A 24,306-nucleotide genomic window follows, 5' to 3' on the forward strand; every position below is an offset into this window, starting at 1 on the left:
CACATGAACTTTTTTCTTTATAAGTACCCAGCCTGGGATATTTTGTTATAGTGAGGAAAACCAACTAATACAAGTCAAAGGTCTCCTCATTCTTCCTCCCCAGTCCCCTGGCAAAGAACGACATGGACAGTTGCTTTGAAGGCAGTGGAATGCCCAGATCACCCCCGATGACACCCACAGGACCAGGGTGAGAGCAGTCCTTGTGGCAACAGCTTGGAAACTTTAACTGTTGCAGAGAAAACAGCGTCTGGAGAGACCTGGCCAGGAAACAAGTGCCTGGGGAGCAATGGCTCTTTGGGAGAAGAGGTGACCAAGGAGAGGCAGTATCCCGATCCAAGGCCATAGGTCACTTCCACGCTCCAGTTTCCCAAGCAGCAAGCTCTGGGCCAGCAGGGACCCTTCCTAGATGCCCCTGAGAACGTTGTTTCCTCCGGGTCTTACTTCTTTATTTCCCCAACCCCAACGCAAGTGGGACCAAGGACATGGCACCAGGAGTGTGCCTAACGTGCAGATTCATTGCTTCTCTCACCTCCTTCATAGACAACTATAAGCAAAGGCCAGCGAGGTGAGGGTGTGCACCGCTACACTTAACAACACCTGAGGGCCTCTCATGCTCACCCTTCTGTATGCTTGTGCGAGCTTAAGGTCACCTAGAGTGTGTGCTGTGTTGAGGCGGAAGAAGAAGGGAAGAAAATGACGTTCACCATGGCCTCGAGGAAGCTCTGCCCACCTCCGCTGCACCTGCTGGGCTGAGTTCCACGTTCGAGCACTGCTCACCCAGCCAGCCTTCAGAAGCCTGGCCAGGTCTCTGCCTGGGCACCACGAGGCTTGTGTGGGTACTTCAGGTGGCTCAGATCCTCCGAGGTTCTGAGAGTCCGCGGCAGGAGGGATGGTGGAGGGGTGAAGCCGCGTGCTGACGGGCAGGCAAGCAGCCTGAGCTCCACCGTGCGCAGCCTCGGAGCCAGCAGCTGTGCTTCTCTGCAAACTGCATCACTGCCCACTGCAAGGGCAAGCGTGCGCCCCTGCCAGGGGGGCTCCAGGAGACCAAGGGTCTTGGTATAAGATACCTCATAACACGAATGTCGAGCCGCCTGAAATGCGAGGTTGCATCTCTCGGTAAATAGCTTGGTTTTTTGGTTTTATTTTGGCAGCCGGCCAATGTCATTGAATGCCAGTTGCCAACGTTTATCGAGTGCCACGTGCTAGGCACCTGATATCCTCATGGCCCCATGGACCAAGGGCTACTGTCTCCCTGTGACATGCTGACACTGAGATTCAAGATGGTTGGTAAATTTTCTGAGATCTCACAGCAGGGAAGAGGCAAAGGTTTGAACCTGGACTTGTTGACTTCTAAGTGCCTCTCGTGATGACCATTATAAAATTATATGGCCTTCTTGGCCAGAATTTATGTAAACTGGGGTCTCTGGAAATACAGGGAAAAAGACTCTCTTCCCTCCCTCTACCTGCCCTGGCCTGGGGCTGTCTACCCCCGTCCCACTCCCCAAAAAAGAGAAAAAGCAAAACTGTCTGTAACTCTCTTCCCGACTCGACTTACTGCTGTAAGGTCACCCAGAGTGTGTGTGGTGCGTTGGATTCTCTAAGTTCTAAATAAGAGATCCGTAAGCATTAATCACTAATAAACAGTCCCTCCCAAAGGGCATAGCCCACCTCAGCGAGGGCTTCCTGGAGATGCGATGCCCTGTGCACAGCTGTCACCTGGAGGTCAGGTCTCCCGCAGCGTGGCCCTCAGGTCTGACACACATTTCAGCCTGGCTGCTGCTCTATCCCATCTCTGCCACCCACCGCACAGAGCTGGATGGAGAGATCCTGGGTCTCTCGGGAGAGGGTCGCTCACTCTCCTCCTTCATGTCCTTTGGGAGGGAGGGACATGTTTTGCTCAGAAGTATCCTGAGCATGGAAGCAGCCAACACTCTGAGCAGGGAACAGCCCAGGTCTCTCAAGAAACCTTAAGGAGTCCGTGTTTGGGAGGCTCCACGACCCACCAACGCCAAGGTGCAGGCGTGTTCTCTGGCCCTAAAGATGATATGGCTGTGGCAGACACACCGCGCGGCCCTGGGAAGTTCTCAAGGCCAGCTGTGGAGGCTACAAAGGACACAGGGTGGCATAGCCCCTTTATGAAAGCCATTTTGCCCGGGAGCCATTTTGTTGATATCTGTGCCTATAAACAAGTTGAGTTTTCCTGGAAAAAATGTCCATGGTTCACAGAGAGAGCATCTGACGTAGGTTCTGTATTGCACGAAATTTCTCCTTTCTGCCTGGGCTTCCTTCTAGAAGCACAACTTTATAAGAACTTGACTGACCAATCCCTGGGTGAAGGACACAGAGGACCAGCTAGGACTTCACTCCTGTCCCAGAAGTGGAAGTAACGTTTCTCTCAGCCGCTGCCCACAAAGCACTGCTCATCCCGTGTGCACAGCATTCAGGGGGACTGCGGGCCAGAGCGGGTGGCCTTCCCTATTCCCTGGGTGGAGGCTGGGCCAACTTCGCACCCCCCACCCCGTTTTCTACGCCACAGGGCCGTTGGCATAGATGTGAAACCCCGTTCTCGTTTGCTGTACGTGGAGCACACAGAATATCTGTTTTCTGAAACTGTTTCCCGACAGCCGTTGGAGTAGGATTTTTTTGAAGTTTACAAAGCTCATACAAATACACGAGTGCCTGTTCTGCAGGCGTGTCCGCTCATTTCTAGGGAGCTGGGAGCGGGACGCTGGGTAGAGGACTGAGCACCTGTGATCCATGGGGAAAAGCCAAATGAGTCGAGATCCTAGAAGCCCAACCCGAAGGGGCCTCTGGGCTAGAATTCAGTTAATTAGAACATCCGGGTCTGATTCTCTTCTCTCCTGGGCAGGAAGAGTGGGCGGCTTTCTCTCTTGTACGTGGTTTGACCCCCATATTGCTTGTGGGTATTAAATCAAATTTTAAGAAATTCCTTCAGGGCTTCAGGTGATCCTGGGATGGCCTGCTAGATTGTTAGACGTGGTTTCAAGGTGACATTGAAAGACCTGCAGCGACTTTTTTTTCCCCTAAGTTTTGGATATTGTTCTTAACGTGGCTTTTGTGAGGACAGATGACGTGGGGTTTTCAGTGTGACCAGTGGCACTTGACTGCCTTAGGATGGCATTCTGAGTTGGTCCTGGAGACTCAGGGTCACTGGGGACAGGATCCATGACCCTCGGGCCAGGATAGGACAACAGCGGTAGCCAACATCCCGGAGCACCTGCGAAGCCTCGCTGCGAGGCGCTGCCCCCTCCCCAGGCCTCAGTTACCCCGTGGCCCTGCGGGTGCAATAGCGCAGGTCCCCCCATCCAGGTCCTTGTCACCGGTGTTCGATGGGATTCCACTTCCTCCCTCAGGAGTTCTTTCAAAGGAAAAGAGGGCGCAGGCACACCCGAAGACACTGAAGCCAACGAGCGCCTTGAGAGCTGTGTCCCCAGAAGCACCTGCCCACAGTGGCCAGGGTGTCCAGCTGCCCCCACAGTGTGCACAAGGAAGGGCAGCAGCCTTCCTGCCCACAGTGGCCTCCCTGAAAAGACAATTAAAGTGCAACTGGAGGGGCCTCACATCTTCTGTGGCTTCTGTGCAAGTGGCAGATGCTCTCCCTTGTTCCTCCAGCAAGAGGCCCCTGAAGTGGGGACTTAAAGGGCAAAGCACTGATTTTCTTCAGGGGCCTTCTGGAGGGTAAGGTGGACAGAGGGCTTTCCTGGGGTTTCACTGCTGTGACCGTCCTGTGAGGCACTGGCCGTCCTCCTCCACCTACTTTGCCTCGCTGGCCCCAGAGTCCCCTTCATCCCTCTGCTTCAGCTCTGAGTCAATGGCCCAGAGTTTCCAAGAATCTGGACATTTCCAAGAAATCTCCCAGTGAGTCACAGAGCGATGCCAGATGGTGACGGACGATGTTAAAATTTCCACCTTGGTGGCTGCACTTACTCCTGGATTGTCCACGTCTACTCTGAGGGACCCTGGAATTCCATTCAGGAGACAGGGCCCAGCTGCTCTCCATCACTACCCACATCCTGAAGATTGACCCCAAGCCCTTCTCCTCCCCCAAGGAGGAGTGACCCAGGGCTGGGCAAGCCCCAGGCCGGCCAAGTGACACACAGAGCAGGGGCAATGACAGTGGCCACGCTGGAGGGCAGCAGCACCCCACGGGCTGGGGCTGGGAATCACCCAGGGATTGGGGGGCCTGCCCTGGGCCTTGCCTCGGCTCCTGAGATAGGTGCCGCTCTACCTCCTGGCCACCACCTTCCAGAAGAAGGAAGCAGTCTGTGGCCAAAGGCACCTCGTCAAGGCCACGCCAGGAGCCACCCCAGGCCTCCTTTCTGTGGGGGCAGGAAGTGAAGGGCCCAGGAGGCCGTGCTCTTTCCTAAGGACCTCTCCTCTGGAAATGCACTAGCTTGGATTTTCAGTGCATGAAATCCCTGTGTCCCTGGCTTGCTGACCTTCAGTAAAGCTGAGTAGATGGAGACACAGGTGTGGGGACCTGCCCTCAGCCTGAAGGGGTCGTGAAGAGACACGGGTATTCGATTTTGTATGACGTGCGTGACCCCACATGTCCTGCCCTCCCCCAATGGGACCCACCACACATCTCACTATTCCCTGTGCTCCGGGAAGGAGGTGCCCTGGCCCTGTGGCTCCCCCTCTGTGGGGCAGCTCCCTGTGGCCAGGCAGCCCACCCTCTCCTGCTCCTGCACCGTGCCAGGGCCATGGCTGCTACCCCACCCTCTGAAGCGCAGGGTGGCCCATGACCAGCCTGGCAGCGCTTGGGCGACCGAGGTGGTGGTCAGCTCTTAGCCCCAGGTCTCGGAGGGATCCCTGGACACATGCCTATCAGCTTCGGGCCATGGGATCACTAAGCCCCTCAGGGTGGCAGAGATTGGGTGGACGTCTGGCCATCGCTTCTTCCTCCAGCCTGAGAACTTAGTCCACACGCTCAGACGTGCAAGAAACAGCCGGCATACACTTTCTTCAAATGCTTCACTTCTGGCTCCATGAGTCCCGTCCACCGGGCTGGAGGGAAAGGGGCCTCACTGCTGTCCACCCGCCTTCCTACCGGGCTTACGCGTCCTCCACCCTCGACCCCTAAAGGGCCTCTGATATCCAGTGGGTCGTGTGTGTGGTCTGCAGCTGTCCCTGGGCTCCTGTGGGGTGGGAGGGAGGGTCTGGGGCCTCAGCCTCTCAAGTGCTCCGTCCGCCCCCAGCTGTCCAGGCCTCTTCCTGGGAGGTGGATGGGGGAGTGCTCTGCAGGATGTCCAGTACACAGGTCCAAGGGCCTCAGGCCTGTTCTCCACCCAAATGCTTTGCCCTTTCTTTTCAATGACCTTGAAAGAGAGGAGGCAAGATGGTGTCCAGGTAGCTCCAGTACCGTTTCCGTAGCACCGGCCTCTTCTTGGGGTGGGGATAGCACCAAGATGAATATCTCCTGTGACATCCAGAGCAGCAGTGGCATGAAGTAAGAGGACGTGAGGGGAGCCTGTGTCTGGGGGTCTCCGAGGTCCCCCTGTCCACCCACCCCTGCCTGCTCTGCATCACGCCTGGGGTCTGGCCCCTGCTCTCTGCTGGCCCACAGCTCTGACCAGTGGGCAGCCAGGCAGGAGCTGGTGTGTGGGAGGAGCCCAGGTCAGCCGGAGGGATCAGTCGCCTTCCTTCCACATGCCAGCTGCCCCCTGGCACTCCTGGTGCCCGCTTCCACCAGTGACCTGACTGTGGGCTCTGGCACCCCCTTCCTCCCGCCCCCGAGCAGGCAGCTGCTTGCAAATGCTGTTGATGCCAGGGTCGCCTCCGCATCCCTGTGTGACCTCCCGGCTCCTGCAACGTCTGAGGCGTCCTCAGAATTACATTTCTCTGCTTTAAAACTTGGAATGAGAGCTCGGTTTTCCTCCCTGGAGGCTGCCAGCCGGCTGTATAGCCACCGTGTGTCCCCAGGCAGCTCCTTGATCCTGAAACCCTGGGTTTTCTCACCAGGGAGGTGGAGGTGGAGAGTCTCTGCCTTGGAGGTGTTTGGGTGGCTTTCCTGAGATGATGCTCAGAGCCTGTTGCTTGGAATTCTCGCGGCCAGTGGCAGTTACAGCAGTCCGCATCAGCGGGTGCTGTCACATGGGCCAGAGGGTGGTTTTTGTACCTGGACGTTAGATTCAAAAACCCTGAATCAAAAGAGTGTGGAAGCTGGTCTCCAGTTCTCCTTCAGTCCTTCTGGACAGAACCAGAGTTTCCTTTGTTTCTGAAACGTCTTTGACGTGTCCCTAACACTTGGAGTCTACACGTCCAAGCAAGGACAGCAGGTCTCAGATGTGGGGAGGTGGAAGGTGACGGCAGGGCCCTGTTTACGATGGAATTTGTTTTTACAGCCAACTTCTACTGATGGCCAGTGATACCAGTGCTCCGCTTCTGGAGGTGATAAAAAGTTCCTCAACAATGAATTCAGTTAAGTTAAAAAAAAAGATTGGCTTGGACAAACAGGCTCCACCGTGCGCAGACAGCGGGGCTCCAGTGACCTTTCTGCAGTTCTCTGGGCCTCGCAGGCTGAACCAGGGCACGGAACAATAAAGACAGTTTAAGCCTTCAAGGAGTGCGTGGTTCTCCGCCAAGTTCAACAGGAATAATATGACAGAACATAATTAAATACCAAGTAATTTGTTGCAGATGCAAATTCCGTAAGAGTTCAAAGAGGTGTGGGCCAGAGGGTGTCAGGAGAGGAAGGCGGAGGAGGCACTGCTGGAATTCCTGACGTGAACACAGGTGCAGAGCAGAGGACAGGGCCCTGGGGCCGGGAACCCAGAGTGTCAGCACGCAGGGATGGGCTCCAGCTTCTGGCACAGCCCCAGGTCAGGCCGGTCGGCGCTGGGGGTGCTCATGATGACGAATCCAGGGTAGGAATGAGTGGCTCTGCATGGTTAAGCCTGAGCTTCGCAGGGTGCAGCAGGCCTTCCAGAATGATTTCAGCACACCCCTGCAGGAGGCAGACCATGCCCCTGGGGGAGGCCAGCCCTTGGAGGGACCAGGTGAGCAGGGAGGAGGGTTCCAGGCTCATCAGCCGAGGCACCATGGGTTGAAACCTCTCCCAGGGACAAGAGGGAGAGCAGACCCTGGAAGGAAGGAGTTAAGTGGGTCATGTTGGAACATAAAACAGACTCAGAGGGCCACCTCCTCTTCCTTCAGTCCCCACCAGGATAAGAAGTGACAGCCAGCAAGAGTGGCTTCCTGGCAGGAACCTCTCTGTGCAGAGGGCTCTGTCCCCAGGGTACCCGACAGGCTGAGCTTCTGTCCTGAGGTTCCCAGATCTGTCTGCCCTCCTGTGGGAGTCCTCCTCGTGGGCACAGCTGACGGAAGGTGGCCGAGGCACCTGGAGGGGTGACAGTGAGCAGCAGCAGTGGACTCTGAACCTGGCTGCACACTCCAACCCGGGAAAAGCATGAAGCCCAGGTCAGGTGCAGCCTCCAGAAAGGAGCTGTGGCACCACGGCCAGCCACCTGGGCCAGCTCCAGGGACACATTGGGGAGAGGGTCCATTCCAGCGGCTAATGTGGATTCCACCCTAACACAAACTGCCTCCTTTTCTAGTTGAATTTTAATTGACATAATCACACATGCTTGGGAGCATAGTAGGCTGTTTTCATACACATGTACAGTGTCGAATGAGAGAGTCGGAGTGTAGCACATCCAGCACCCAAACATTTAGCATTACTTTTTGGTGAGGACATAAAAATCCTCTCTTCTCGTTATTTTCAAACACCTATTGTTAACTGTAGTCACCTTACTGTGCAGTGGACACTGGGAATCATCCCTCCTCCTAAATGTAACTGCTACTCACTAGCCAAACTCTTCCTGTTCTGCTTACCCCCTTCCCTCCTGGCCTCTGGTAGCTACTACTCTGCTCTGTGCTTCTGTGAGATCAGCTCTTTAGAGTCCACAAATAAGCAAGATCATGTGGATTTGTCTTTCTGGGCCTGACTGACTTCACTTGATGTAATGATCTCCAGTTCTGTCCATCCCGTAGCACATACCAAGATTTCATTCTTGTTATAGCTGCATAGTATTCCATTGTGTGCACAAGTCACATCTTCTTTACCCACTGATCTGTGGATGGACATTTGCATGGATGCCATATCTTCCCTATGGAGGATAATGCTGCAATATTTTACTGTAAGTGACATAAGAAAATTCTAAGAATAACAAAATCATGGGGCTGGGTTTGTGGCTCAGAGGTAGAGCACTTGTCTAGCAAGTGCAAGGCACTGGGTTCAATCCTCAGCTCCACATAAAAATAAATACATAAATAAATGCCCAACTACAACTAAAGAAAATATTTTAAAAAGAGAATAACACAATCATGCCCTGTCTGCTTGCCGTTGCTGGCCCTGTACCAGAGGCACGGGTGACTTAGCATGCAGCGTGTGTGCAGCTCACTCTGTTGCACAATGCTAATGTTCTCTTCTGTCCCCAGAATGAACATGATATGAACATTCGGGCCTCTGCCACCTGGAAGGACATTTGTCACAGACTGCCACTCCTTCCCTCGGGCAGTCCTGGACTAACCACATAGCGGGTCTGTGCAGGCAGGAGCTGGCCTGGGAACACCGTAGGTCAGGAGCAAAGCCCCCGGAACACACTCATCCCAGCGCAGCGCTGCGGACGCGGCTTGGAAACGGTTTCCCCAGATGTTCCATAAAGGAAATTCTAACGAGACATTTCCCATCTGGTTAACAACACAGCACCGAGCAGGGCTTGGTAACAATATTCCCAGACTTGAGCTTTTAAAATGAGCTCTCTTCCCTGAGCATTAAATGACTTCTCCATCTGTCCTAGGAAAGCAGGAGATAAATAAATGTTTACTCAACCTCATCCCCTTCGGTCTTTGCTCTTCAGGGAGAAGAAGTATGAAGCTCGGCGGGTCCAGCAAACTGCTGTAACGTGAAATGATCACCTTCGCTCGGGGGTCTGGGAGTCAGACCGTCAAGCCTGCCGTGGCTTCGCAGCGCTGGGTTCTACCAGAGCTGCGGACCATCTGAACACTGGAGCGGCTGCACGGCGGTTCTGTTTGCTGGTCCAGTCTGACCAGTCGCCACAGGGGCCTGGTGGGCAGGGGGCTAGAGACTTTTCTAAATTACTCTTGGATTCTCTGTCCTTATTCTTTGGGGCTTCTGCCTACTCTGGAACCTTCCGCCCTCACCGCAGTCCACGCACAGGCTGGGCAGCGGGAAGCCTTCCCCTGTGGCTGTGGCACTGAGGGTCACTGTGGACTCAGGGGCAGCAACCTAGAGAAGGTCTTTACCAAGGCTCACTGACCCATCCTGTGGCTCTCGGGCCATGGCACCAATAGCTTGGGGTCAATATGCAAGGTGACCTGGGATGAGCAGGACCTGGCAGACCAAGTGGACACTGTGTGTGCCAGGGAACAACTAGGGGAAGGGGCACCCTTAATAATGACTCAGAGTACAGGGGTAGACGGGGTCTCTGGCAGATGGGACTTGTGGTCTCTTTCCACACAGCTGTTAGCTGTTACTATAGTGTTATCCCCATCATCACCATCATCACCATCATCACAATCACCACCATCATCACCACCATCACCATCACCACCATCATCACTATCACCATCATCATCATCATCACCACCATCATCACCATCATTACCACCACCACCATCACCACCACCACCATCATCACCATCACCATTACCACCACCACCATCATCACCATCACCACCATCACCATCATCACCACCATCACCACCATCACCATCATCACCACCATCACCACCATCACCATCACCATCATCACCACCATCACCACCATCACCATCACCATCATCACCATCACCATCACCATCATCACCATCACCACCACCATCACCATCATCACCATCATCACCATCACCATCATCACCATCACCACCACCATCACCACCATCACCATCATCACCATCATCACCATCACCATCATCACCATCACCACCACCATCACCACCATCACCATCATCACCATCATCACCATCACCATCATCACCATCACCACCATCACCACCACCATCACCATCATCACCATCACCACCATCACCATCATCACCACCATCACCATCACCATCATCACCACCATCACCACCATTACCACCATCACCACCATCACCATCATCACCACCATCACCATCATCACCATCACCACCATCATCACCACCATTACCACCATCACCATCATCACCACCATCACCATCACCATCATCACCATCATCACCATCACCATCATCACCATCACCACCATCACCACCACCATCACCATCATCACCATCACCACCATCACCATCATCACCATCATCACCATCACCATCATCACCATCACCACCATCACCACCACCATCACCATCATCACCATCACCACCATCACCACCATCACCACCATCACCATCATCACAATCATTGTTCTACAACCTCCTGGTCACCCAGCCTCATCCCACTCACCTGAGCAGGCAGCACTGTCCCTGCTTTCAGGATAAAACAGAAGCCACCATTGCCAAGGGTCCTGACCTCTACCCATGGCTACCAGCCTTCCCGCTGCCCTGTGGGAGGGATTTCTCCTCCTGCCTGTCCTACCTCCCTCGCCATCACCATCACCTCCTGCTGATCACTGCCAGCCTTGTCCAGTTGAGGATGTTGGAGGCAGAAGGGTCTAGAGCCAAGAGAAGCCTTGGCTACTCACAAGATGATGGCCCAGGCCATTAGTTAACCTGTGTCTGACCCTAAGTCACAAAGCGGGATGCTGGGCCCTCCCTTGTGGACTGACACATGGTTGCCGGCTCAGACGTGTTAAGGATCGGCCTGGGTGCTCTGCTTGCTGCAGGAGCTCCATGAACACCAGCCACCCCAGCACCTCCGGCAGGGAGCCCTGTGCTGGAGCGCTCTTCCTCCTCTGCACAGCCCTGGGCCATGCGCTCTGCCTGCCGAGTAGCCATGCTGGGGCCGACCCATGCTCGATTCAGGCTCGGGTGCTTGGGATGCGTTGGGGGCGAATCAACTGCAGTTCTGACGGCTGACCATAGGTGAGGAAGGAGACAGAGGGCAGTGAGCCCTGTCCAATCTAGCAGGCAGAGAGGCAGAAACCGGACACCAGTGTACAGGACAGCCAACCAGAAAGGGCTCCGACCCAGAGGCAACTGACAGCCACTCCCAGTGCAGGCCGGACGCAGAGGAGGGCCCCCCCAGAGCAGAGGCCTAGGTGCACAGGCCAGAGCCCAGAGCTCTGGGAGGTTCCAGAACGAAGGGGAGGACTGGGGTGAGGCCGTGAGTGAGAGGGCAGAGGGCCAGCAACCCCCTAGCAGCTCGGCTCTGGCCGCCCCAGGTGTCTGGGGGTGGACGCCGTGGGGCCAGACTGAGCGTGCTGGGCTGGAGAGGGCGGCTGAGAGCCAGCAGCTCAGAGCCTGGAAGGAGGCAGCCCCCGGGCAATGGCCGTGAAAGTGGCTCTTGAACCTGTGTTAGGGATGGGCAGAGGACCACATTCCTGCCAACTCCAGGATTTAGAAAAACAAAGAAATGTGCCGAGCCTGGCCCCTGTCAGGGGCAGATTCAGCTCCCCTCCTCTCAGCAAGAGGCCTGTGTCACCTGTCCCTGACACGTGCCCCCTTCCTGCCTCCAGGTGGCCCCCTGCTGCCCTCCATTTCATCCAGATGTCCCCAGGCCTACCTCAGGGTCACCTCTTCTTCAGACCTTCTCTGCATCTCCCCCCTCACTAACCCTCCAGCCCTTGACACCAGCACCTTGACGTCAACCCCCAAACTCTCCATATTCACCCCCGTTATGGCTTGGATGTTAGGTGTCCCCCAAAACCTAGGGTGTGAGACAATGAAGAGGGTTCAGAGGAGAAATCACTGGGTTGTGGGAGCCTTAATCAGTGAATCAGCCACCTGATGGGATTAACTTCCTGTGACTGAGGCAGGTGGGGTGTGGCTGGAGGAGGAGGGTCCCTGGGGGCATGCCTTGGGGTGTATATTTTGTATTTGGCCAGTGGAGACTTTCTCTCTCTTTCCTGGTGGTGTGAGCCCTTTCCTCCACCACACTTTTCTGCCATGACGTCCTGCCTGACCTCAGCCCCCGGAATGGAGCTGCCTAGGGACTGAGACCTCTGAAACGCGAGCCCTAAAATGAACTTTTCCTTCTCCACAGTTGTTCTTGTCAGGCCTTGTAGTCACAGAAAAGAAAAAAGCTGACAAAAACAGCCCCCGTGTTCTCATTTCTACCATCATGTAACCACAGACAGGGCCTCAGAGGGTGCAGGGTCTGTTTTTAGAGGCCATGAGGTAGTGGCCTGTACTTTCTTTGTGGACATGAGCCCAGTCTGCAGAACACCGAGGACTCTTCCTACCCACCCTCCCTCCCTGACTCACACTCTCGTTCACGTTTCCATTGCACAAATATCTCTTGGGCATCCATCCCTATGTTTAAAGCGACACATGCAAGACAATTCTGACAAGAAGGGGACTTTTTTAACTCAACAGAAATACTAAGGAAGCTTTTCCTACTTTCGCAAGTTAACCGTATTTTCAACCACTGTTTCCTGTATCTAATTTCTCAGTGACCTCTGGTTATACAGTGTCCTTCTGTGTCCCTGGAGGGTTGGCTCTAGACTACCTCACAATATGAAAATCTGCATATCCTCCCATCCCTATGTAAAATGATGTACTCACTATCTGCATGTAACCTGCACACGTCCCCCTATGTGCTTTAAAATCATCTCTGGATGACTTATGGGACCTACAGCAGTTTAAGTGGATGCAGATAGTTCTACTGTGTTGTTTGGGGGTAAGGTCAAGAAAAGAGTCTGCAGATGTTTAAGACTGAAGCACGTTAAAAAATGTTTTCCATCCACCGTTGTTTGAATCCAAAGATGTGAACCTGCGGGTGCCCGGGGCCAGCTGCACTTCTGAGCTGACTGCTGGGTCACACCCCAGGGTAGCAACACGGGCTTCAGGTTTGATGACTTGCCACAGAGCACCTCCCTCCTGACTGCTCATTTCCGATTTTGCTGATTTTAAGGGAGAAGCTAAGGAAGGCATTTGCTAAGTCCTGGGGACATTTCCATCCCAAGGAGAAAGCAGCGGGTCAGAGAGACCTTAGTAAATCCACACAAGAAGCCGGCTCCATCCTGACCTCCCAATACAACCCTTTCCAAATCAAATATTTTTTCCTCTTGTTTCTCCATCTTCCTGAACTATTTCCCCCAACTGCACCCTGTGCAAGGCTGCAGCTCCTCCCAGGCCCCTGTGTCCCCGAAACATGTGCGACCCACTGGCCGCAGCCCTGAGTATTTAAGATTCTGTACTTGGTATCTGCCATGATGCTTCCTACACCATTCAAAGCATTACGTACTGCACAGAGTCTGTCAAAACCCCTGTGGCAAAGGCTGTTTAATGTATTGGACGATCCCGCTCCTTTTATACTCTTATTTTAATTTTTCCCATGTTAGATGTTTATTGTAGGAAATACAAAAACTGTAAATAACTAAACAAAAATAGCATCAACAATCACACTGTTGGAAAACCTCTGAAGACCACTCAACAGAAGGCAACAGGTCCAAAATGTAGTTTTACAAGAAACACCGCACACTGACTCGGCCGCTGGCTGCGTCTGCCCTCCTTCCACAGTCACCACAGCCCTCTCTTCAGGGGCACTTTGGCACATACTTGCTGAATTCTTGTAATGAGCGTCTAAAAGCAGAACTTTGGAATCAAACGCACCCAGTTTTAAATGAATTGTGCTACAAATCGTCAGATTGCCCTCAGAGCCCAAAACCAATCAACACTCCCCTCATCTGTGAGCCGTGAGGGTTCCTTCTGCTTGACCAACCCTCAGCTCATCGCCTTATGGCCTTTGCCAACAGATAAAAGAAACGACGTCTAACTGTCCCAAGCTTTATCACGCTTTGGCAGATGCCAGTTTGTATCTGGAGAACGTTTTTCCAAGGCAGATTCAAGGAAGAGGCTTGGTTAATGTCGTAGGTTGAAGAGGGAGCTGCTCTTTCAGAAGTTAGGGTGCTTGGGACGCCCTGGGTGGGTCCTGCTTCTGGGGAGAGGAAGGCAACTTTCCAGAGATGCACCCCTAGGCTTCCTGTGAAGGGAAAGAAGAAACGCAAGTGGGAGACATGGGGAAAACTTAGACATCAACAGTTCTCCATCGTTGGTTCTGGAATTCCCAAACATCGGCCTATGAGGAAGGACAGACAGCGTCCGTGCAAAGGCTCCCCATTCTGCTATATGGTGAGCAAAACTGTACAGGTGTCAGTTAAAGCAAATAAGCTAGAAATAAGAGTTAGCTACCGTGAGCAGCTGTCGGTGACTTGGGTTGCCTGTGACAGTGGGGCTTTCCCTTACGTCTCACAAATACCTCAATTTGCTTTTTGGAAGTGTCCTCTGGCCCTGCCCCACGTGTGTCCTTCAGCTTCCTTGGGTGCATTCCCTGGTCTGAAGGGATTTCATGCTTCAGCATTGGAGCCACCCCAGGGGTCAGAGTCCTTGTCCACCTTCACGTCCAACGTGGGACACCAGCACACTGACGGGAAGTCCGGGGTGCCTGTGGAGCATGCCGAGGTGGGTCTCTCCGTGGGTTGAGAGAGGCAAGTTGTTTGCTTGTGTCAAGGGTCCCAGTGGCCATATCTAGGCCTTCCTTTTGGGGACAGAAATGTGACACAGAATGTTTTGGAAACAAAATTGGGGAAGACAAATGGAGAGTCCTGCTGCCAAGTGTTGAGCTTTTTCTTTCAATTCCGATTCTCCTCTATGACATTCTCTGTTTTCAATGCCCCCAGACCACAGCCCCTCCACCCTCCTGGAGGAGGAGGGGCAGAGTGCTTGATCGCAGAGGTCGTCCTCTGTCTCCTCTTTCTAGGGCCCCTCATTTCAGTCCTATGAGTTCCCACCACCACTCCATGGGCTTTGAGCCTCTCAAGGGCTGCTTCTCTGAGTTCCTTTAGTCTCCATCTTTTCCTGCTCCCAAATTATCTTGAAATTTCTTGTCTTTTGAGTTTTCCTGATCTCTACTATTTTTATTGCCAAGGTCACACTTTTGTTGTTCCCCGACTGGCATTCTGGGATAGGTTGGACAGGTGAGGGTTTGATGGTTGTGGCCACTACACTAGGTGTAGCCAGCAGCCTGGACGAGATGAGCAGTGGGCCTTGCAGAGGGGCAGTCAGGAGGAAACGCTCTGCAACTGGGCGCTCTGCTCTGTTCCTTCCTTCCTGTGCCCTGTCCTGATTGACCCCTCCAAGCCCCAGCCCACATGTGGCTCTCGCAGTTAACCAGCAGGCTGGGCTGGGCTTCAGCCACAAGCAGGCCCCCACCCCAGGTCTCAGTGGCTCACACAGCAAAGGAGTGTCTCGCTCTTGCTGCAGGTTGCCTGGGCATAGTGGGATTGTGTACCTCCCAGGACCTAGGTGAAGTGAGGTCCACCTTGACCCCATGGCAAGGCAAATCTCTTGTGCATGCCTACCTAGAGTGGGAGCAGACAAGAGTGGCTCTGCCATGTGCTCAGGAGGATGACAATGTCCTGGGCAGGACTCTTGGACAGAATCAGCCCACTGCAAGAGGTGCTGGTAATCATCACAGCGGGCAACACGGCCAGGCTGGATTTTGCCATTGGAGGTCTCCCTGGATGCTACATCCTAGGTCAGGGTGAGTATTAACTGCATCCCTGACTGCAGGTCCTAGCAAGGCCAAGAGGGCAGGAGAGAACAGGCGCTCAAATGTGCTGAAAAATAAGTTTTGTTTTTACCTACTCAAACTTTTCCTAATCTGATACTTTTACAATGCATATTTATAGCCTCAAATAAATTAGTCCTTCTTCTCCTTTGTTTCTTGAAGAAATGGACATCCCTTCTGAAATGGTCAGGACTCCAGGAATCGCAGGACGGCTAAGGATGACTTCATGGCTCCCAGCCACACAGGTGCCGAAGGCCAGTAGATGGAAGTCCTGACATGGCAGGCAGGTGACCGGCCAACAGGACCGTGAGGGTGAGAAAGCCCTCGACAGGGTGCAGCAGAGCTGGCCTCCTGGGGGTCCTGCCTTTCCACTGTGACCACTTCACTTCCAGAATTGTCCCTGTGTAAGTATTTACGCAAATGGGCACCAAACTTGGTATTTTCGTAAACCTTTGCTCTGTGTCAAGTATAAACTCGAATTAGCCATCGTCACTAAGAAGGGTGAGAACATTCTGTGGGGTGAGGTGTGCACGGGTCTCCTTCTTGTTTGGCTGTTCTCATAGCCAGCAGCAGATGGGAGTGATGAATGGATCCCATTAACGATGGTAAATTTTTAACAAGGAAACCTCCCTTTCCTTCCCTCCCCTCCCTTAATCTCCTTATCAAATTAGTGCTTTTATTTTCACAGCAAAAATGGTATTCCTCCCCAGTAGTTCATTTGTAGTTCAAGCCCTGGTGGGATTCTAATTTACTTCTTAGTCGGGATGAATCTGAGCATCACGTGATGTGTTGGCAGTTATTTATCTGGGCCATGTGTGTTCATGGACGCTGCTCCCAGTCACAGGAGGTCTGCAGAGCCACATCTCCCCTCTCCCCAAATGTTTCGCCTTGCATCAAAAAATCACTGTCAAACTAACATCTGTGCATCACACAAACAGGGGAGAATCCAGGAATGATGTTAGCTATCCAGAAATAATCAGTGTATTTGACATCTTGGGCGAGATTTTTCCTATTTATTATTCTCACTCTCTCTCTCTCTTTCCTCTTTCTCTTCTTCTATATGTGTGCTCTGTACACAAGCACACACACGCGGGAGAGTTGAGCTATAATGCTATCTTGAAATTCACTTTTAAAGCCTAGTAATATATCCTCAACATTTTCCCATAAAGTGGACTATTTTTGAAAAAATTCATTTTAACATTTGAGTGGTATCCTGCCATATGGTGTATGTGTTTTGTTTGAATCCATGTCTATCTTTGGGCACACAATGATCTTCGCTCTGCCACTTTACTAACTTAAGAAACAGCATTCTTCTTTGCACATAACTGTTTTTACACCTCTCTGATCTTTGCAGAACACAATGTACTCAAAGTGCAACTTCGATATAAAGAGTCTGACTATGTTCCAGGGCTTCACCTCCCTCCACGAAATCTGTGCTCCTTTGAGTTCTGCCAGCAGCAAGGAGAACATCTATTGTCCCAGCTCTCTCCATAAGGGGTCTTGTCATTTTAATGACACCTTCACAGTGTGGTTTGTGTAAAATGGTGTTTCATTGTTGTGATTTACATTCCTTTCTTTTTAGTAGTTGAAACTTCTTTTTTTTTAATTTCAATTATCAATTTATTATTTGTACATATTTATAATCTAGCAATAAATGTATTTTTATTTGTTCTACTTAGTTATACAGAACACATTTTGACACATTATACGTAAATGGAGTACAAGGTCTCATTCTTCTGGTTGTAGGTGATGTAGAGTTACACAGGTCGTATAGTCATACACACACATAGGGTGATAATGTCCGATCCCTTCTCCTGTCCTTGCTCCCCCATGCTCCCTCCCCTTCTTCACTCCCCTCTGTCTAATCCAAAGTAACTCTCTTCTTCCCCACCCCCACCCCTGCCACATTGTGAATCAGCATCCGCACATCAGAGAAAACATTCAACCTTTGGTTCTTTGGGATCGGCTTATTTCACTTAGCATGAAGGTTGAAACTTCTTGACAATTATTTTCTTAGTTGAAAAAGTAATACCTGATAATAGTGAAGGGTGCAAACATTAAAGCCTTTGGCCGGAAATACTCGGCTTTTAGCGGCGTGAACTCTGTGATCCGGAGCCGCTGACTTAATCCTGGTTTCAGGGCCAGGGAGCTCTGCTTCTGCTCCAGCCTGCACCGTCTGGGCTTTATCTTTGGATCTAAAGGGGGTTTACTAAGGCATTTTTCCTAAACAGAGACAAATTTCTCCCCAGGAGGAACCTGGTACCAGTTGTCAACATCGTAATTTATTGTCATTCAGCTGCATTTTCCATTTTTGTTTCAGATACAACTGTTTTCAAAGATTTAATGCTGTTCACACGTTGCAGCTTTCCATCGCTGTGTCCAAAAGACCCACGAGGACAACTTAGAGGAGGAGAAGTCTATTTTGAGCTCTATGGCTCTGGGTCTGAGGAGAAGCAGAACATCCTGGTGGAAAGGTGTGGTGGAGGAAAGCTACTCATCTCACCGCAGTCAGAAGGAGAGAGAGAGAGAGAGAGAGAGAGAGAGAGAGAGGACCCAATGACAGGTGTAATCCCCAAGGACATGCCCCCAGTGGCCCACACCTCCTCCAGCCATGCCCCACCTGTCTAGAGCTATCACCCTGAGTCCATTCAAGTGGATTAATCCACCAATGGGGTTCCAGCTCCTGTAACCTTTCACAGGAGTGTTTGGGGGTATTAAAGATCCAAGCCATAACATCCCCCATCCTGTTCTATGCCATAGGGGAATGTTTAGCTCTAAAACTTTCACAATCATTGTTTTGTACTAGCTTATTGTACGGACGTGGCATAATTGTCCATTTGCCCATGAATAGGCATTTGGGGTTTTGCTGATATTTCTTTTTACAAATAATGTTCTAATGTACATCCTTCCACATGAGACTTTCCGTGGGATTCATCCTGCATTAACGAAGGCAGGAATGCAGGGCTCACCCTTCATCGTCTCACAGAGAAATTGTTGCGTTTACATTCCCCCCACTTACAAAGGGTGGAAGGGCCCCGTCTGTCCATTTTGTTGCCAGCGGTGGCCATTGTCCCTATTTTTGATTCTGTGAACCTTAAAGTTCTGCTTTTCCAACTTGCTCATTTGACATACCTAGAATTTATCACTGGGTAAGATGTCAGGAATGTATCCATGGTCCCTATGAGGTAGTTAAAGTCCTGCACAAATACTGCGTCTCTCAGTCTTTCTGCCTCTGTGTCGACACAAAGCTTTGGGAGATTCTGGCAGAATAAGTACATGGACCAAACTCCAAGTTCTCAGTGTTTTCTGGGCCTATCTGTTCATCTTTGTGGATCTCATCCTGTTCTAATTACTATGCTTTTATCAAATTGGGGTGAATAGGCAGGCAGGCCCCCCTCTTCCTTCTCCAGAGTCAGGCTGGCTATTAGCCCTCTTTCTCTTCCATATGGATTTTATGATAAAAGCTAATAAGTTTTATTAAGAACCCTGGGGGGGGGGTTGATTGGGATTTCATGGACTTCATAAGTCAATTTAGAGAGACATGATATCTCTATGAGGCTGTCTTCCCACTGTGACCCCAGAACATGTTTCCCCTTAGTAGGGCTTCTTACTGCTGTGACAGTTGTCTCAATAAAAGCCACGCTCATATTTTGTTAGATTTATTCCCAGGCCCTTGTAAATTTTGCGTGTGTCATCATATTATTTTATGATTACATTTTAGATTCATCTTTGCTGAACATAATAATAGAACTTCTTTCTTTCCCACTCTTTTCTCTTTGTATTTTATGTGATTTGGGATTGGGGGATCTTTTTTTCCTTTCCTTATACATTTTATGGTTTCAGTAAATACCAATTAGAAGCCTGATAATAGATGACGTTTTCTTGTTTTTCAGTTCAACGTAAGTGCTTCTAATGTTGCACTCCTGGAACAAGATGACCTCTCTCCTGTGCTCATCCTTACAAGTTGTGAAGGCTCCTTCTCTTACCAGCTTGCCAAGAGGTCTACTTGATCACGGATGAGGGTTAAACTCAATGCCTTCCTGCATCTGCTGAGAGGACTCTATGTTTTCTTCATAGACCTGGCACATAGTGAGTTATCGTAATGGAGTTTCACACATTGTCTCCGTTTCTCGTCCTTTTTGGTCAGAACAAAACACTTTCTCATCCCTTCATTTCAAGTTTGGCACTTTTCGTCTTGTGATAATTTTAGAGCTATATGATTTGTCCTTATTTTCTCTAAGGGCAGGGCTTCTGATAACATGGAGAGACAACATTTCATTTTTTCTATCCCAGAAGAAACATGTTTAAAAGACAAAATTCTCCCAAAGATCTATGCCAAATCAGTGATGGGAAGACCAGGATACCATCTGTTGATGCTTATCAGCCTCTTCCTCCCAATAAGTGAAAGGAATCTCAGTCTAAAGTCTCACTTCATAATCTCGTCTTGTGAACTGATTTTCACATGCTTCATAAAGAGTTATGTAGTTACCTTTAATCCTACATTTCAATGCTTACCACTAATCTTTTCTTTGTTAATTAAAATTTTAAATTGATGAATACAAATCCTATATGTTTAAGGTGTGGAACATGATGTTATGCAATGTGTGTACTTTGTGGAATATTAAACTGACTAATTAGCATATCTATTGCCTCACGTGGTTATTATTTTTTATGGAAAGAACACTTGAAATCGACTCTCCCAGCAATCTTTAAATGTGCATACATTGTTACTAACGAGAGTGGCCACACTGTACAATGGGGCCTCCTCACCTCTTCCTCCTGCTCAACTGAAATTCTGTATCTTTGGACCAATATCTCCCCTGCTCCCCTCCCATTCCCTGCCTAGCCGCTGGTAGCTTTGGCGAATTTGAACCTTTCTAGATTCCGTGACATCTTCCCTTCATCGGAGTCCTTTAGCTTCAGTCATTTCAAGTTTGACTTAACAGGTCTTTTTACAAGGACTCATTGCAAGGTTCATAATGACTTTCTGCTGAATTTATATATGAAGAACAACTTCATTGGGTTCAAAATTTACGGTTCATATTTTCACCTAAAATGCCGTGGAATTTGCCCCTGTGTCGGAGCTGTGTTGGGAAGTCCAGGCACTGGAGAACTATTTATCTTCCTTTAGGCGGTGTTTGTGCACTTATTACACGCATAACTCCTCCAAATTGAGGAAGTAATCACAACTAATTACAAGTCCTCTAGAGGACGTGAAAGAATGATCACTGAAGGCTCCGTCAAGGACAGGGCAGACCGGCTTGAAGACGTGCACAAAACAAAACACACCAGATAGAACAAAAAAATGGGGTGTCCTGGTTTGGATGGAATGTCCCCCAGGGCTCATGGTGGAAGCTTGGTCCCCACGGCAGCAGTGCTCAGAGGTGGAGCCTTGGGAAGAGGTGGGATCCTGAGGGCTCTAATCCACTGGTGGGCTCACGATTGAGTGGACTACCGGGGGCAGTGGAGATGGCAGGAGGGGCTGCAGCCGGAGGATGCAGGTGCTGGGGGCATGCCCCGGAAAGGGACATCTTGTCCCCCACCCCTCTGTCTTTCTCTCTGTTTCCTGACTCCTCTAGCTGAGCAGATTTCCTCGTCCACGACCTGTCCACCATGATCATCTGCCCCAACACAGGCCCAGAAACCACGCAGTCAAGTGACCGTGAACTGAAACCATGGACCAAAATAAATCTTTCCTCTTTAACTTGTTCTTATCAGTATTCAGTCACAGAAATGGAAGGCTGTCTAGTAAAAGGGGTGAGTGTGAATAAAAGAAAAGAACAAATGCAAAAATTTTCAAAGTATTCAAATACATTTTTAAAAACTTACCTGAAATAAAAATACTCTGGAGTCTGCAGAGCAGATGACAGCGCCCTGTTTCAGGAGCAGTTGATGGTAAAAGATCAATAGGATAGCCTGCTGAAGTCACTGGGCTTCAAGAATCGAGAAAATAAGGGCAATGATCGTCTTGATATGGATCATACAGTGTGCTACTGGGCAGTATTGTGTGTGTGTGTGTGTGTGTGTGTAATGCATTTCAGACAATGACAAAGAGCCACATGGGAATCACATGAGTGTCCAGGCCTAAGTGCTGTTATCCAAAGGAAGTGCTCACCCGGGCTTCCTCCTTCCCCCGGACATGCCCATGGTGGGGAGCCTACAGGATCGTGAAGGAAAATGAGAAGTGTCCCCCGGTTCTTTTCACGAACTCATGTCACCCTCCCAAAATAAAGGCCACATACAGAGATTCTTGAACTGAAGGGATTCGGGAGCTCCTGCCTCCAGGAGTCCTCCTGAAAGCCCCGGCTGCCCAAACAGTGGGTCCACACGGACGGCTCAAGCAAAGGGTGTCACCTTTCAGCAAACAGAGCGTGTGCCAATAAAGGGTCAGGACGAAGTCGTTCTGGGGATTATTGTGACACAACAGATCACAGATGCTATGAAACTTACAGACAGTGGTGCTAAAACCTGGGGGTGTCACTAAAACCTGGGGTCAGAGCCCGGGTGGAGGCCAGCAGACGCTCCTTCCACCACCTTTGACAGTAGCCACCGGACAGGAGCTGTGAGGATGGAAACGAGGTGTGGTGATTGTTCTTATTAATTACTAATTGCTTATCATCATCATTTTTCTCTTAATTTCCAGGGGTCTTTCAGAAATCAATTTGTTTTCTCAGAGTAAAGAAGCAATAAAGAACTTACCTGAAACTCAGCAGTTCCTTAGAACCCAATCGAATGCATTTTTGATAAACAGCATGTGTAGTGTGATGTGATTTTTATTAAGCTATGCCTATCCATCCATGAGTGCATTGATCTGTCATGGCACTTCTGGGATTCTGCTCAAGGAACCTTTTTGTTTTTTCTTTTTAGTGGTGTGGATCACCTGTATAAAAACGGACATCTTTGTTTCCAAAACACCACGTTGCTTTTCCCCAGACTCCTTTGCTCTCCTTGCTGTGAGCTACCCCCTGCAGTAGAGATTTAATTATTGCCGTGGTTTTCTTATCTCTCCTTCCCAAACCTGGCACTCCGGCTGTTCCCCTGCACAGTGGCATGGCACACTCTGCTCCGTGACTTCTCTCCCCTGCTGTGGCTTGTCACCTCAACGCTGCCCTCTGCCTCAGTAGGTTCACCCCGTGGACATGGAAAGCACCAGCCATAGGCATGGCAGTCCCCTCCGGCTCCTGCCTGCACCCAGCGGTTCTGGGCCCTGGCGCTCCAGTGCAGAGTGCTGGGTGTTTCTGGAATGTTTATACACGGGAAGGATAATAGCCTTCAACACTCTTCTCTTCCGCAATCCTCCCGACCCTCTCAGACTCTGAGGTTCCCATGTGATTCAGTGCCATTTGGTGGGAGTCCAAGCATCCTGTTGGTGTCCTACTTAATAATTCATGGACTGCATCGCCTCATCTGGGGTGATTTATCTCCTTCCACAATCGAGTCTACGCTTCCGAGGATAAGATATGTTATCTCATTTACCCACAGAAAGTGTCCCTCAGTAGCACTTACGTCTCTCAACAGAATAAAATATTCTCCTCGTCCAGATCCGGCTGTGTCTTAGGAAGTTTATTCCTTCTCTTCGAGTGTCATGGTCATTCAAATGGCTTTGCTCCTTCTGCTCTATTTTGCAAATGTTTATTTTTCAATTATAGGAAAACTGCTGATTTTTGCATATTAATTTGAAGACCATGTGATGCCCTGAATTCCACCAATTCCAACAAATTTTTTTTAGTTGATTATTTGGTATTTCCAGACAGATAATTATACTCTCTTCAAGTTATCTCTTACCTAATTATGTTGGCTGGTGTTCCCAAAACAATATTTTAAAAAATACAGTGAACACGGGCATGGTCAGACGTTAATTTGAATGGCTTTATTGTGTCAGCATGACGATGATTTTTTTTTAAATTTTTTATTGTTGGTTGTTCAAAACATTACATAGTTCTTGATATATCATATTTCACACTTTGATTCAAGTGGGTTATGAACTCCCATTTTTACCCCATATACAGATTGCAGAATCACATCAGTTACACATAGCATGACGATGATTTTTGCTTTGAGATTTTAAAGAGCTACAGTGGATTCTTGAATTCTTATGTAATACCAGTTCTCAGTAGACGTGTGTGTGTATGTGTGTGTGTGTGTGTGTATGTGAAATTAAGGTATGTTGGATTTCAGCAGATGAGTTCTTGGGTGTTTATTGGATTTGTTTATTGGATTTGTTTGTTTGTTGGGTTGGTTTATTGGATTATTTTCTCCCTTTGACATATTGAGTGCTGAATTAGTTACCGATTCCCATGCTGGTTAGCTGGGTTCAAGTGATAGTTCCTCACTGTGGTGGAGCGAGGCCTGAGCCTGGGCAGGGCCAGGGTGGAGACAATTCTGAAGCTAATGCTTAGGTCTCAGGGCAGTTCTCTGAAGGTCTGGGTGGGGAAGGGGGCATTTTAAATGACATGTGGCTCTCCTCTGCAAGCTAGTGCCCATTACTGGGACTAGACGGGTATGTATGGGGTGCTGAGATGCATACAGGTGGAGCCAGGGGTCAGCTGTCTGTATCTTGGCGGTGGCACCAACATTTGCTTGCTTGACTTTCCTGCCACAGCCACCAA

Source organism: Marmota monax, unplaced genomic scaffold (assembly GCF_021218885.2).
Source record: "Marmota monax isolate L192 unplaced genomic scaffold, Marmota_monax_Labrador192_F-V1.1 WCK01_AAM20220418_F8-fsc00230, whole genome shotgun sequence".
Classification (NCBI taxonomy): domain Eukaryota; kingdom Metazoa; phylum Chordata; class Mammalia; order Rodentia; family Sciuridae; genus Marmota; species Marmota monax.